Source organism: Leguminivora glycinivorella, chromosome 18, assembly GCF_023078275.1.
Source record: "Leguminivora glycinivorella isolate SPB_JAAS2020 chromosome 18, LegGlyc_1.1, whole genome shotgun sequence".
Taxonomy (NCBI): domain Eukaryota; kingdom Metazoa; phylum Arthropoda; class Insecta; order Lepidoptera; family Tortricidae; genus Leguminivora; species Leguminivora glycinivorella.
Genome location: NC_062988.1, coordinates 3,654,582 through 3,671,079, shown reverse-complemented (window position 1 = coordinate 3,671,079; position 16,498 = coordinate 3,654,582). Strand labels below are relative to the sequence as shown.

Below are 16,498 nucleotides of genomic sequence, written 5' to 3'. Positions count from 1 at the left end.
ATTTGATGAGCGTGTAAGCAAGGACCTAAATCTGGTACCTAAGTACTGCATTGAGAGGTACCAGTGGTCAATCCATATTGCGTCACTATTTGGAATTATATAACGTCCACATATCCCGGAGAAGTAGTTTTATGAACAGATAATTTATCACCTGGGTGGCTAGCCGAATGGCACAATCGCTCACGAAACGCTCACGAAACGAAGCGCTAGTAGATATCTATCTCTATCGCGCTTGCGTATTGGCGCGACAGAGCCAGCGGCGTATCGCTTTCGTTTGGCGTCGGAGAAATGCCATTCGGCTACGGGGCCTGTTATTGTATCCATGGAGCGATCCAAGATGACAAGGATATCGCACTAATATGGAAGAAAAATACAGATTGCGTATCGTTGTCACAGCGGGAACGATTAGCATCTTGCCTAAACCACAGCATAATAAAGAGTACTATCGTACACTATGGCCACTCCCGCTCCCCGGTAAAAGTGCCGCCCACCCCCTCTCGGTTACCTCACAGTTACCGCCTGTCAAACACGCGAACAGTCGGCCTGTCATATTTCACTCATACAAGCATGGTACGCGTTCACGTACACGAGCTTAGACTGTATGCTAGGAACACGCCTCTTTCATATATTTGATCGCCAGTAGGGCTAGCACTTGATTGTCGCGAGAGTATGTCGCCGCGAGATAGATGACACATATTTGTCTAATCGTATTAATGACATAAGGACGGGTAGTCTATCTCGCCCTACAGTGTCCGAGGTGTGCCTAAACCAGGGATGTAACGGATGTGGTTTTAACGGAACCGGAAGCGGAAGCGGAAGTTTTGAATTTAGTTTAACGGAAGCAGAAGCGGAAGCGGAACCAGAAGCGGAAGTTATAGATGTTAAAAACGAAATGAAAAAATACCACATAGGTATAACATAAACCAAAACTACTTAAATTACCTAGAACTTTTAGGTGTTTACTGTTCAGCCTGTAATCAGCCTTTAGGCCCACTTAGGTTTTAAAAACGAAAAGAAAAGTTACCTGATATTTTATCTTAAGTACATATATCATTCATTACAATCCAAAAATTTAAATCACCTTGAACTTTAAGATGTTTAATTGTTTAGGTAATCACTAAAAATCACATAAGAATCCTTTTAAACCTTTATTATGCCGGCTGGCAACCTGTCACTGCAATGTCATAGTTTCGTTTTCTTTCAACCCCTTATTTGCCAAGAGTGGCACTGATGCTTTAGTAGTTTCATGTGTTCTGCCTACCCCTTTATGGGATACAGGCGTGATTGTATGTATGTATGTATGTATGTATGTATTATGCCGTAAAAGGTTTTAGAAACGAAAAGAAAACTTACTCGTAGGTAGTACCTATAATACAATCCAAAACTAACCAGTAAAAATTATATGTGTAATTGTTAGCACACAATTAAATTTTTAAATTAAATGGAGTGATTATAAAAGAAGTAAAGTGTATTTAATAAACAAAAGCTTAGCAGCTTTATCTCCCGGCAGTTTGCTTCTAAGGGGATCGTAGATAAGCCCTGCACCACTGAATAGTTGTTCACTCGCTACTAACTAGGTGGACAGGACAAATATTGGCGCGCAATGGAATTAAGCGATTGATGTTTAGTATCGCAGCACGCGGCAAGCGGAGAGATGAGCGAATGACAGGTATAGACCTGTTGGTCTTTGATGTACGCCGCTCATGTCCCACCGTCGCTATAGGTTCCGACATCCGCTATAACTTCCGTTTGAAAAATAACAGAACCGGAACAGAAGCGGATGTGTAAAACAAAACGGAAGTTCCGCAGAAACGGAAGCAGAAGCAGAGCTCCGTTACATCCCTGGCCTAAACGCCCTAATTATGATGCTGGTGTGACGTTCTTCTATTTTACTCTGACAAATGTCAGCGAATAAGATTAAATTCAATTTCCGATTTAATCCCAATGTCATTAGGAGACAAGGATTAATTAAATTGTCAGGAATACCTTTAGCAATTAAACAATTTGAATAAATCGGTGGAACGAGCCGTGACTGGAATGCGCCTTCATTACCAATGTTTTTAACCCCCGACGTAAAAACCCGGTGTTAAAAGTTAGACGTGTCTGTCTGTGGCATCGTAGCTCGCGAACGGATCAACCGATTTAGGTTTATAATATTGTCTTCGGTTACCGCGATAACTACTCATGAAATAAAACTATGGAAACGGATAAAATTGTAAATTTACTATACGCGATTTAATCCGTTTCCATAGTTTTATTTCACGATTTAGGTTTAGTTTTTTTGTTTATAAATATTATAGGACGTTCTTACACAGACTGATCGAGTCCCACGGTAAGCTCAAGAAGGCTTGTGTTGTGGGTATTCAGACAACTATACATATAATATACAAACTTATATACATAGAAAACATCCATGACTCAGGAACAAATATCTGTGCTCATCACACAAATAAATGCCCTTACCAGGATTCGAACCCGGGACCGCGGCTTAGCAGGCAGGGTCACTACACGCTAGGCCAGACCGGTCGTCAAAACCGGTGTTTGAAATCTGAATTCGTCAGGAGCGTTCTTAGCCATGTTTGATGGAAATCGGTCCACTATGTCAGGGTTTTTTTAGGGTTCCGTAGTCAACTAGGAACCCTTATAGTTTCGCCATGTCTGTCTGTCCGTCCGTCCGTCCGTCCGTCCGCGGATAATCTCAGTAACCGTAAGCACCAGAAAGCTGAAATTTGGCACCAATATGTATATCAATCACGCCAACAAAGTGCAAAAATAAAAAATAGAAAAAAATGTTTTATTAAGGTACCCCCCCTACATGTAAAGTGGGGGCGGATTTTTTTTTTCATTCCAACCCCAACGTGTGATATATTGTTGGATAGGTATTTAAAAATGAATAAGGGTTTACTAAGATCGTTTTTTGATAATATTAATATTTTCGGAAATAATCGCTCCTAAAGGAAAAAAAAGTGCGCCCCCCTCTATCTTTTGAACCATATGTTTAAAAAATATGAAAAAAATCACAAAAGTAGAACTTTATAAAGGCTTTCTAGGAAAATTGTTTTGAACTTGATAGGTTTAGTAGATTTTGAGAAAAATACGGAAAACTACGGAACCCTACACTGAGCGTGGCCCGACACGCTCTTGGCCGGTTTTTTTCTTTGGTTGGGTTACACTAGTATGTAAGCAGAGATGAGAACCAATTGGTAAATTTTACTTGTCCCTGCAGGCCTAGCCGAAATGACAATCTTTGACGCCAGGGGGCCGATTTTTAAGTCTCACTGTCACTAAAATACCGGTTGAAAACGGTCAATTGCCTACTATTAACCGACTTTCAGTGACAATTTTCTGAATTCGAACGCCGTGAGATTCAAAAATCGGCCCCCAGACCAGGGGCGGCTCACTCCGCGATTCTATCGCCGCGCTACAAGTACATGCTAGCGGCCGCGAGTTCGCGGCCTAATCAGGGGTGGCGCGCGTTCTCACGGAACGCACGTTCGCACTTTCTATTGTTACTTTACGTCGCGAGTTTTTTTTAAGGTTCATATGCGATGTCCACGTGTGGAATGGCTAATAATGCTTAGTTAAATAGACATCATGAATAAAATAGGACAATCTTACACATATCTTATTGATTAAGTCCCACGTAAATGTTCAATAAGGCTTGTGATGCTGAAGGCTTAAACAAAAATATATAATTACTGTATATATACCTAGAAAGTAGTCAAGACTTGAATAAATAGTATAACATTTTATCTGAGAATTAATTCGTTTTAATCCATAGGCAACCCTATCATCCGACGCTGCGCACGTGCGGCTCGTTTCTTTGTTAGAATTTTGTAGGCATTTAAAAAGGCGGCATTTCGTGAACATCAAAACAGTGGGCCTTCTGTACTTGTACTATTATATATTCTGTGCCCAGACGTCGATCGAAACGCTGCCTGGATTTGTCGCGCCAATACGGAAGAGCGATAGAGATAGCCTGTATTTTAATATTTTATTTTAATTTAATTATTGTTTTTGTATTTTTACACTTTTTATACACTGTATTATCTTATTTTACTTTGATGTTTGTTTTTGTCATTCATATGGGTTTTTTGCCTGAATTAAAATTGATTTATTTATTTATAGCTAGCTACGATAACGATATTTTCGTAAGCGTTTGTGCATTTGGCTTCGTAATCTGGGCCTCGGATCGTCAACGATTCTAAGTACTCTTAGGTATAGACCCTATAATCTCCTCTTAATTTTACACTTTAGAGGAAAAGCTACACTGTAACACTTTCTGAAGGCAAAAGGCGCACACCGCAACCCGTTTCTTAGGAATTTAGCACATGGAGCGTAAGGCCGTTTTCACAGTATCCGATCCGATATCGGATGTCGGAAGAATTTCAATAGAAAAAATCCAAGATGGCGCCTGTAATGTATGGGATATCGGTCCGACATACGATATCGGATCGGATAATGTGAAAACGCACTAAGAGACGCGTAATCGACGCGGAATCGGCTCTAGCTGACCAAAATGTATGAAGACGCTGACCAGTCTTCGTCGCTGAACGCATCCATAGGTATGCTCATGCTAATACGACCTAATTCGACGACCGGTCTGGCGCAGTCGGTAGTGACCCTGCCTGCTGAGCCGCGGTCCCGGGTTCGAATCCCGGTAAGGGCATTTATTTGTGTGATGAGCACAGATATTTGTTCCTGCGTCATGGATGTTTTCTATATATATAAGTATTTATATATTATATATATCGTTGTCTGAGTACCCACAACACAAGCCTTCTTGAGCTTACCGTGGGCCTCAGTCAATCTGTGTAAGAATGTCCTAAAATATTTATTATTTATTTATTATTATTATTTATTTATATGGGTTTTTTGCCTGAATTAAAATTGATTTATATATTTTATTTATTTATAGCTAGCTACGATAACGATATTTTCGTAAGCAAATATTTATTGTTTATTTATTATTATTATTTATTTATATGGGTTTTTTGCCTGAATTAAAATTGATTTATATATTTTATTTATTTATAGCTAGCTACGATAACGATATTTTCGTAAGCGTTTGTGCATTTGGCTTCGTAATCTGGGCCTCGGATCGTCAACGATTCTACTCTTAGGTATAGACCCTATAATCTGCCTTAATTTTACACTTCAGAGGAAAAGCTACACTGTAACTTTCTGAAGGCAAAAGGCGCACACCGCAACCCGTTTCTTAGGAATTTAGCACATGGAGCGTAAGGCCGTTTTCACATTATCCGATCCGATATCGGATGTCGGAAGAATTTCAATAGAAAAAATACTACCGATCGATTATCTCTAGTGAGACGCGTAATCGACGCGGAATCGGCTCTAGCTGACCAAAATGTATGAAGACGCTTACCAGTCTTCGTCGCTGAACGCATCCATAGGTATGCTCATGCTAATACGACCTAATTTGACGACCGGTCTGGCGCAGTCGGTAGTGACCCTGCCTGCTGAGCCGCGGTCCCGGGTTCGAATCCCGGTAAGGGCATTTATTTGTGTGATGAGCACAGCTATTTGTTCCTGAGTCATGGATGTTTTCTATATATATAAGTATTTATATATTATATATATCGTTGTCTGAGTACCCACAACACAAGCCTTCTTGAGCTTACCGTGGGCCTCAGTCAATCTGTGTAAGAATGTCCTATAATATTTATTTAATAGGCGATTTTTTGTCGGCGACAGCCATAGAGGAATAAATAAAGTTGTAACTCCATACATCAGTAAATGCGGGTTACGCGAAATAGACTGTCACCATAGACTCTATGCGCGTCGATATTAAGTTTGGGGAGACCTTAAGAGACGCGTAAAAATTTACTTAAGGTCAAGGTCAATCTTCTCGGAAAGGGCACTAGATTTTGGTCCAGCTCCTGAACCCAAGAAACTTTGTTGATAACTTGAAGTTTGACAACCGCACCTTACACGTGTTCTCCTTTATTAATCTTATACTTTTAAACGAGCAATTCTTGTATATTTATTTATTTATTTATTTATTTATATATATATTTATTTACACTGACGATCTCGGAAACCGCTCTAACGATTTCGCAGAAATTTGTTATGTGGGGGTTTTTGGGGGTGAAAAATCGGTCTAACTTATCCTTAGGTCCCGGAAAACGCGAATTTTCGAGTTTTCATGCGTTTTTCTTCGCGCGCCATCTCGTGTGCAGTAGTTGTACTGTTAAGACAGAATTCTTTCGGTCGATGTAAGTACTATTTATTGCAAACACTAGATGGCGACACAGGTCAAGGCTAAAACGAATAGAAAATACACTATTTGAGTTTTTGTGGCGAAATGCGCGCCATCTCGTGTGGAGTAGTTGTGTTGTTAAGGCTGAGAATTCTTTCGCTCGATGTAGGTACTATTCATTTTTGAACTAGATGGCGACACATGTCAAGGATACGAAACAGAACCGAGCGAAGCTCGGTTGCCCAGATATTATGTGGTTAATAGTTAATTGGCAGTTGATACAAGTACTAGTTTTTGCCCGCAGCTTCCCTCGCATTAAATTAGAAAAAAAATGCTTCATACAAACTTCGGCCTCCCATTTTAGGGAAGTGGGGAGTTAGAAAGAGACAAAAAGAAGCCTATGTCGATCATCGATGTCAATCGCCTCGTCTCCCTCGTAGCTGAGGTTCGAGGCCAGTCCGTTCCGTAGATCAGATGTCAGTGCCTCAGTGCCTTTGGTAAAACTAGTGTCTACGCCAAATCCTATGATTACCCGACCGGGTTTGATCTTCCTCGGAAAATGGGGAAGTACCTCCGCCTTACAGAAGACCGCAGCCAAATAGCACTAGACCCTACTCATAGTGTTGTGTTCCTGCCGGTGAGTAAAGCTGCCAGAGCTCAATGAGGGGGCGGTGTGCTGGTGACGGAAGGACCTACGGAACTAATTTGTTCCGTCTATTTTCCTTTGAGTAGTCGGCAACCCGAACCCTCCTTGGAACTTGTACTTTCCTTTTTGCTGTGTATTTAACACAGCAAAAGGGAGTGTACACGTTTCTAATGGGTTGGCAACGCGCATGTGACACTCCTTGAGTTGCAGCGTCTATAGGTTACGGTGACTGCTTTCCACCAGGCGGACCGTATGCTTGTTTGCCACCGACGTAGTAGAAAAAAAAATCTGGTGTCGCTATAGGCTGAGGACCGGTCATGGCCGCTTCAAATCAGGCACACACAATTGGGGTTGGACGGATTCACCACTCTGCTAATGCGGAATGGAGGACCAGACTACTCACATTTCCAACGCTGTTCGCTCCACTCATACCCCGGGCCTGCTGAAGATCTGAACATCGTGACACTGGACCTGGTTGCCTGGCTTAGCAACCTCAAGGCTACACTCTGCTTTTAGATATAATTTGCCATACGATTAAGTAAATAAATAACTTAGTTAGTTGCAAGAATAATGTCAGAAACGGGGTGTAGGAAGGTTAGTAGAGTTGTGGCGGCTCGTTCACTGAAAAGATCGCTCCCAACTAGTACGATCTCCGAAGTGTACTACTTCGTTCTTTTAGGTCCTAAAAGAACGAAGTAGTACACTTCGGAGGTACAAATTTAGGACATTTAGTACAGCATTACACCGAGAGAGCCAGGCTGCGAGAGACAAATTCTGCATATGGCGTACAGTAACGCTCGCTCGTACTAGCCGAGAGCTGATCGGCCGTTTCGCGCGCACTCGGTGGGAGTCAGTTGGTTCTAGTTCGATTGTGGTCGGATCACATCACACGGATCGCTTTGCTGTCATTTTCATTGTCACTTCTCGGCTCTTCGCTCCTTTCGCTCCCATTCTGTTGCGCGTATGTGATTGTACTAAATGTACTAGAGAGCAGAATCATTTGGGAGTAGTTCAGTCTAGTACAGTGCAGGGAATTGTGTTGTTTGTACTATTAGTACATGTACTACACAAGCCTAAAGGTTAGCTTACCTCGATCCTCAAGCTCTATTTCTTGATTGCTACAATCGTGGCACATGCCATCTCTAGTTTATTTTTGATACAGATATTATTGTTACATTTTTGTTACCTTAAGGGCAAGCTTTCATATGAATAATGAGTGCTCTAATGCCTAGAGCCCGTCATCACGCACACGGCGGGAGGCCTTTCTCAGCTGTCCTCTCAATCCATCATTTACTTCATGTCGCCTACGCGAGCTACGCATTCACAAACTGTTCGGTCATTAGTTTTTGGGACGTCTGAAAATGGTCTATTTGTGCCCACAAGTTGGAATTTATTACTGAGAGGCGATTTTTGAATGTTGACCATTCGATTTTGTGAATTCCGTTTACTAATATCGCCTCTATTAGCGATTTAAATTACTACAAACCAGAATCGAAAACGAGTGGTAGTAGCCGTCTTTTTAGTATTTAATAGGTGGCGCTAAAAAATGGAGCTACGATACTTAGGATGAAGATTGTAAATCTATAATTAATCCTTGCTAAGACTATCACGGTCGTATCAAAATTCTCACAACCTTAACTAGTTAATGACCTTAATATTGCTTGACCGATTTAAGATGAAACAAATTATATTTCAATGCTAAAAATAAATATAAATTTAAACCGACTTATAAGTGCGTAAGAAAGGAAGTTCGAAACGAGTGGCGATAAATTAAAACACGACCGAAGGGAGTGTTTTAAATCGACACGAATTTCCTTTTCGCACGTGTATCGTACGACGTTTTCCTCAACGTACACCCTTCGGTCGTATTTTTAACCGTCGCCTCATATCTCTCAAGAAGGACGGTTATCAAGTCGTCTGTATGTTTTTTTTTTATGTTTGTTCCTCGATATCTCCGTCGTTACTGGACCGATTTTGAAAATTTTTTTTTGATTGAATGTATATGCATACAGATTGGTCCCATTTTTCTCAGAACCCAGTTCTGATGATGGGATCCTGGAGAAATCGAGGGAACTCCTCGAACCTTAAAGGCATACATATGGTGATTTTTGTGTTTTTAAAGGAACAGCATGCATTTAGGTACGAAACAGTGACATTTGGTGCAGTGGAACTGCTGATGATGGTCAGAACGGAACTCTTCAAATCTGAACGGCACGCTTATAGTGACTTTGGTATTTTTATAAGAACAGCATGCACTTACGTCCAGAACAGTGACATTTGGTGCATTGGAACTGCTGATGATAGTCAGAACCGAACTCCTCAAATCTGAACGGCACATTCATAGTGACTTTGGTATTTTTGTAAGAAAAGCACGCATTTAAGTTCAAAACAGTGACATTTATTTAGTTATGTTTGTTAAGCATATTGAGTTTTCAAGTCAAAGTTTGTCAAGCTTCGATTCCTCTAATATAATCGGATTCATGAGGAATTGAGGAAACTTTATAATTTATCGCCATTCGTTTCGAACTTCCTTTTTTTACGCACTTGTATCGTAATGTACTACTATTTCAGTACAGATGGTGTTTTTTTACGCACTAGTGCGAGAAGTGGTTCATTATATGCCAGGTCGAAACTTCGGAGGGCCATCTGTACTGAAAAACGTCGTACGATACACGTGTGAAAAGGAAATTCGTAACTCGTGTCGATTTAAAACTCGTTTCGAAATTCCTGTTTTACGCACTTGTATCGTATTATTAAATAAAGCTACACAGATCTTTGGTATATTATAGACAGCTTAGAAAATATTATAGCTTGTTTAATTTTAATGTTAAATTGAAGCTCAAAAATCTCAATTAGGTTAATCTGCTCTGCCTATCGCGTCACAACTGGATCAGAAACGATATCGTTTTTATTATTTTTATCCTCAAATGCCATTGCCCTACTTACTGCCATTATTAGCCGACTACAACGCAAAATTAGGGTTATGATTTTTTTACTTACTACGACGTGGCAACTTGGCAAGTGTGATTGGCACAGTCATCGGCATAAATAAGTGATGATTTTTGTACCTTGTCGCTTTTAATCATTTGACTACTTCGTATGAGATTTCATACAAGATGTTAATGTGATAAGGTACAGAAATCATCACTTTTTTATGCCGGTGACTGTAACTTTGCGTCAGGAACGATGCGGGGTGTGTTTTCTGACTAGTTTAAATATTTCAGTAAGAATATTTAGCTAAAATGTGGTCATTATAGTTAATGGGAGCGGTCCGTCCAAAATGAGCTTCGAACGGCCGGTTTGAGCTGGTACGAGGCCATGAGGGTCGCTGAAGATGAAGATAGGAAGGCGAGGCGCGAGCTTGTGAAGGCCCTTTGCACCTCTAGGGTACCTTAGAACTACAATCATAGTCAGTGTTTATAACAGAAAGTGTTAAACGTTTGTAAAATATTGTAAATAAATCACAATGAGTGTTTTCTTACCACAATAACGTTAAACTCATAAGGTTTGTCAATGCGACATTTTACGTGACTTAGGGTAACGTATTAGAAGGTCTTAGTAGCCTCTCTGGCCTTTTCCTGACCTTATCGACCGTTTTAGGGCTACTATTCTGGGCATAATTTCCAATCAAGCCGATTTTGTGGAAGGTTCAACAATATCAAATGGCAAAACATGTTACATTACACTATTTAGTATTTATGTTAACATCGTTGTAATTTACTTGTATGTATTTATCAAGGTTGTAGTGTAAATATGTGCAATTTAGATATTTTAACACTTAAGTACTTTGACATGGACCATGTAAGTACAAAGAAAGAGGATCGAGTATTATAGAGAGTTACTATCGAACTAAAATGTGTAATCACAGTGCATAGACTGCCGTCTGTTGACACAGGCTTAAAACTTTTGAACCTCAGTTTTGACAATTTGGCCCATATTCTTAGCTTGATATGTTTCAAAATGTCAAATATTAATATTAGCGCTATCTAACTGAGCGTACCCCAAAGGTGTAGGTAATGCCATCTAGGCCACCATACCTTTTTCTGTATGGTACTGAGGTACGTTTTTTTCTTAGACTTTATCTGTCTATACGGATTTAATAATATGTCTTTGGTACAAAGTAGAAAAATAAGTTAAATAAATATTTTTCTTTTAATATTTATGTATGAATTCCAAGTAGTAGCAGTAATAGGCTAGTTTCCTATACTTAAAATAAAATATTTTATACATTGCACGAAATAAAGCACCACATAATTAGAAGAAAAATATGGCCAGCAGCTATGTTTAAACATAATTTATATTTAATAAGTCAAAGAGAAAGATATAAAGTAAATGAATTGACCGTGACCTCACTCCTCAGTATTTCATAGTAATTCCATATTAGCAAATCGTTTTGACAGTTCATAAAAAGAAGCGGATTTGACTAGTAGGAAACTAGCCTATTATAGTAAATACAGCCAAAGATAGTTAAATTGCACATTAAGTTCAGAAATGGCTTCTTTTTAATAAAATTATAAGTATAATACGTTGGTAGCAAACAAGTATACGGCCACCCTATAGGTAAGCAGTCTTCGTAGCCTATCAATGCCTGCTACTCCCGAGGCTAAATACATGCGAGTTGCAATGTTTTTTTGTTACTAAAAAAAGTTTTTAAGATACATGTGTGATTTTATTTTACCTCTGATGGTTACATTGCAAAGTTTTTGTAGTTACCTACCTCAATTCAATAGGAATATTTATCATTTCGCCATATCCATCCGTCTGTCTATCTGTCCGTGTCCATCCATCCACAGCTTAGCTACGCTATGATCAAGTGCTAGCTTGGTTATAAAACTCAACATATTTCATCATCCAAAAAAAAAAAAAAAGGCCTAATCTTATCAGCCAGGGCTATGATACAACATTCAACTAATAGTTGCCTAATGTACAGTACCTCACTGAGATTGTCAGGAAACAAGATTAGCTTTAAGCTCGCCCGCCATCCTCGACTCATCCTCCTTGCGTTATTCCGGCTCGTGGGATCCCTGGGTCCGCTTTGACAACAAATCCCAAGATTCGGCGTAGGCACTAATTTGGTGAAAGCAACTGCCATGTGACCTTCCAATCCGAAGGGTAAGTAGGCCTTATTGGAATTACTTAGTCCGGTTCCTTCACCGAAAAGTAACTGGCAAATATCGAGTGACATTTCGCACATAAGTTCCGAAAAACTCATTGTTTCGAGCCGGGTTTGAATCATAAACAATAACCCATTTAATCTGATATTTACGAGCCAGAGTTTGAATTCGCGATCTCTAGTCTTAAAGTCGCCAACATATTTTAATATTGACTGAAATAAAATGACAAAGAAAAAGTGACCAAGGCCTCCAAGTGTTCAAAGCTGGATTCGAACCAGCGTCCTCCGTTATCGCCATTCGGACACGGTGGCAAGGGTCGAGGCCGATTTTAATATTAATTTACACCCCCGCGCATTAAAAACAAGACATTGTGTATAGAAAACATTCGCCTCCGTAATCGGCCCCCGATGTAAATGAATTATCTTTAAACAGCGTACGTGATTCCGCTACCCCGTCGGCCGGTGGTGCCCAAACTTTCACGGGGATTTCGACAGATTTATTTTTAACCTGTTACGTCGATGATGTGATGGTTTCTAAGACAGTGCTTTTGTCTCTCTTTCGTTAGGCTTATTTAAAGAATTATAAATTAACATAAAGAAAAACACAAATTAAAAAAAAAAAAATTGATATGTTTCTATACTTGCGTATAATTTAACATATTAATTTTGAACAAGCAGAAGTTTAAATATGTACGTGCGAAAAACACTCCGAAGTTGTAACAATACAAGCGAAATGCAAGTTAGAGTCTTAGATGGATAAGTAAGGCGTTTTCGATTGGGTTCGATAACTTGATTCGTCTTCCAAACCGTAGGTTCTTACGGTTACGGGTCTACGAGTGTCAGAAGTGCTACGAAGAAAAATTGGCGTCCACATTCTCTTGCTACGAATTACGTCGTAGTGAAATAAAATGAGGCTGTAGGAACGGGGCTAGTTGACTATAGGGGTAGGTTTACTAACTATTAAAAAATTGAGCCAAACATCAAACTTGAGCCAACCAGTGATACGATATGAGGTACGAGAGGCTCACCGGTGACTGAGCGGGGGGAGGTGACGGACTTTCGTACCTCACTGGTTGGCTCAAGTTTGATTTTTGGCTCATTTTTAACCGCCTTCCAAATCTCAAGGGAAGTGGTTCTCAATTCGTCTGTATGTATTTTTTTTAAATGTTTGTTCCTCGATATCTCCGTCGTTACTGGACCGATTTTGAAAATTCTTTTTTTGATTGAATTTATGTGCATACAGATTGGTCCCATTTTTCTCAGAACCTAGTTCTGATGATGGGATCCTGGAGAAATCGAGGGAACTCCTCAAATCTGAAAGGCATACATATGGTGATTTTTGTGTTTTTAAAGGAACAGCATGCATTTACGTACGGAACAGTGACATTTGGTGCAGTGGAACTCCTGATGATGGTCAGAATGGAACTCCTCAAATCTGAACGGCACACTTATAGTGACTTTGGTATTTTTATATCTTTTTATAAGAACAGCATGCACTTACGTCCAGAACAGTGACATTTGGTGCAGTGGAACTGCTGATGATGGTCAGAACGGACCTCCTCAAATCTGAACGGCACACTTATAGTGACTTTGGTATTTTTATAAGAACAGCATGCACTTACGTCCAGAACAGTGACATTTGGTGCAGTGGAACTGCTGATGAAGAGTGAGCCGCCCCTGGTTAGAGTTCCGTTCTGATAATCATTCTCATCTGTAAGTACTTCAGAATCATCCAAATTTCAAAATTGGTTCAGAAATGACGGAGATATCGAATAACAAACATTAAAAAATATACAGACGAATTGATAACATAATCCAACATTTGAAAGTATTTATCACCAGATTTATCAAAGGAAGGCGGTTTTTTTTCTTAAAAATTATTTTATTAGTTAGTCAACCTACCCCTATAGTCAAGTGGCCCCGGTCTCCCCTGTATATTCTGTGCTATTATTTTAAAAGTCAGAATACGTTTTTGGTTTGTACAGAAGTAGGTAGGAAAAAGTTTATTAGACATATTATTGAAAACTGGCTTACTGCGTATCTGTATGCAGCCGAATGATACATTTCGTACTTTCATTGAGAATTTAACAACAGCCTTTATAATGTGCTAAATCACCGTGAATTGTATTTGTAAGATAGACAACCAATCAATAATATTTGTCACTGTAAAAAAATATTAAAAACTTTCACTCATTTCTAGTACCAAAAAGTTAGATTTAAAATTTACTGCCGAGTCCCGAATCAGAGTAAATTCCGAGTTCATTTCGGATCACAAACTCGTAAAAACTCTTCTCTTCAAAGAAGTAGGTAGCCTCTTCAAAAACCGTGCACTTCTACTCCTAACAGAACGGACTTTACATTGTTTATCACGCGACCATGCTTGCCTGCCTGAACTGTTTAGCATATCGTAAAGTTTGAGTGTCTTTGGTACGCGGGCGTCCAGCGCTATATAACGTGCGGCGCGGCCCGCAGCCGAGCATTCTCGGAGAGCAACAGGTGCCAGCCACTCAGGTGAGTCTGAGTATTGAGCATTGAGTGAGACTTGAGCATCGAGTGACGAGCGTGTTGAGCGCTGAGCGTGCGGAAATTTTCGGGAACTTACAGCGTGTTGAACAGAACACGTATTGACGAGGTGATTTATTTTAGTGTTTTACAAGACAGGTATTTTTTTTCGATTTTAAATTTTGGAAGTTTCTTTATAAAATTGTACTTTCTTTATTGAAATCAATAATCATATTATTCATGATGTACCTAAGTAGCATGTAGTTCATGTACCATGTAAGGTACATGCACTTTCTTTTATTTCTATAAGAGTTCAAAATTCGATTGAAAATTGAAATTGTAATTTGTATTTGTCCAAGAACGCCGGGGTTTTTGGGGATTAAACATAGTAGGAACGAAATTTGTGTAGATTTTTTTACCACAATCACTAGCAAAGGTTCTTGAGTTTTAAAAAAACTGACATGAAAATTGCTATTTGTATGATGAAATTTTCAACAATGATCATTAGTCACAATTGCGGATCAGGTTTGAATTTTGTTTAGTTACGAATAAATGATTTAAGTAGTTAGTCACAATTTTAGTTGCTTTTCAGTACAAAAATGTGTTTTATTCGGTGGTAAAATCTCTTTAACCTTCGCGCCTTGAAACTCAACTTTTATTACCACGAAAAGTGCTCAAACAATAATTTTTCCCTTTACAAAACAAATCACTATACCTATTCTTAATTTATAAAAAAACACTGATATTTTTGTGCTTGAAAAAGTTGACAGTTTTTTATCAAATCTAAAGAAGAAATCAAAGTATTTTAAAAACTTGCATTTTCTTTCAAAAAAGTGATCGTGTTAGTACTGCTAGTGCAATACATTTGTCGATCAAAAGAAAACCTTTTTAAACGATAAATGATGCCATAAAGAAATGCAAATTTAAAATGTTGCAATAGTAAATATTATAAATTTTATTTCAATTATAGGAAAAACGCGAAAATCAGTTCTAGTGTTCCAGGAGCAGAGAACCTAGCCAACGCCACAATTTGCTTACGCTTTGTAAGCGTATCGTAGCTAGGTACCTAGCTTCTTCCACAGTCAGCGACTGTCACTTCGACTAAGCCGGCAGAATTTGTGTTCGAGTTCTGTCACACGTTTCAATTTCTCCAGTTTTCTTTTTAAGTATTTAAAAAACCGGCCAAGAGCGTGTCGGGCCACGCTCAGTGTAGGGTTCCGTAGTTTTCCGTATTTTTCTCAAAAACTACTGAACCTATCAAGTTCAAAACAATTTTCCTAGAAAGTCTTTATAAAGTTCCACTTTTGTGATTTTTTCATATTTTTTAAACATATGGTTCAAAAGTTAGAGGGGGGGGGACGCACTTTTTTTTCCTTTAGGAGCGATTATTTCCGAAAATATTAATATTATCAAAAAACGATCTTAGTAAACCCTTATTCGTTTTTAAATACCTATCCAACAATATATCACACGTTGGGGTTGCAATGAAAAAAAATATCAGCCCCCACTTTACATGTAGGGGGGGTACCCTAATAAAACATTTTTTTCTATTTTTTATTTTTGCACTTTGTTGGCGTGATTGATATAGATATTGGTACCAAATTTCGCTTTCTAGTGCTAACGGTTACTGAGATTATCCGCGGACGGACGGACGGACGGACAGACAGACATGGCGAAACTATAAAGGGTTCCTAATTGACTACGGAACCCTAAAATTCATCCGCAGACGTTTCTGAAAAATCTCTGCCTTTTGTAACCCTTCCAGCCCCTTTAGCACAACTTGCCTTGTCGCGCGCGAGTCCATAATTACTTGAAGTCGCGCTTGATGTATGGACTCGCGCGTTGTGCTAAAGGGGCAGATAATGATCTCTCACACAATAAGGACATTTACTTATTGTCTAAAAAACTCAAATAAATAAAAGTGAAACCCTAGATCGCATATATTGTGTCATAAATACAGGATGTTTTAGGAGGTGTGATCACGACGAAGCCTTCGCCTACAGTTCGTCATTCAATT

The 16,498-nt window shown here is 39.2% G+C and overlaps 1 protein-coding gene across 2 annotated transcripts in view; it reads left to right on the top strand.

Annotated features, from left to right (window-relative positions):
* The first annotated feature begins 14,474 nt into the window (after window positions 1–14,474).
* LOC125236043 (CAPA peptides) overlaps window positions 14,475–16,498 on the top strand; it is a 56,474-nt gene continuing 54,450 nt past the window's right edge. The window contains exon 1 of one of the 2 annotated variants that reach the window (XM_048142732.1): window positions 14,475–14,490. The gene's annotated coding sequence lies outside the window, so the exon portion shown is untranslated. Of the gene's footprint in view, window positions 14,612–16,498 lie in introns of both variants that reach the window. The other variant, XM_048142731.1, reaches the window with a different exon arrangement.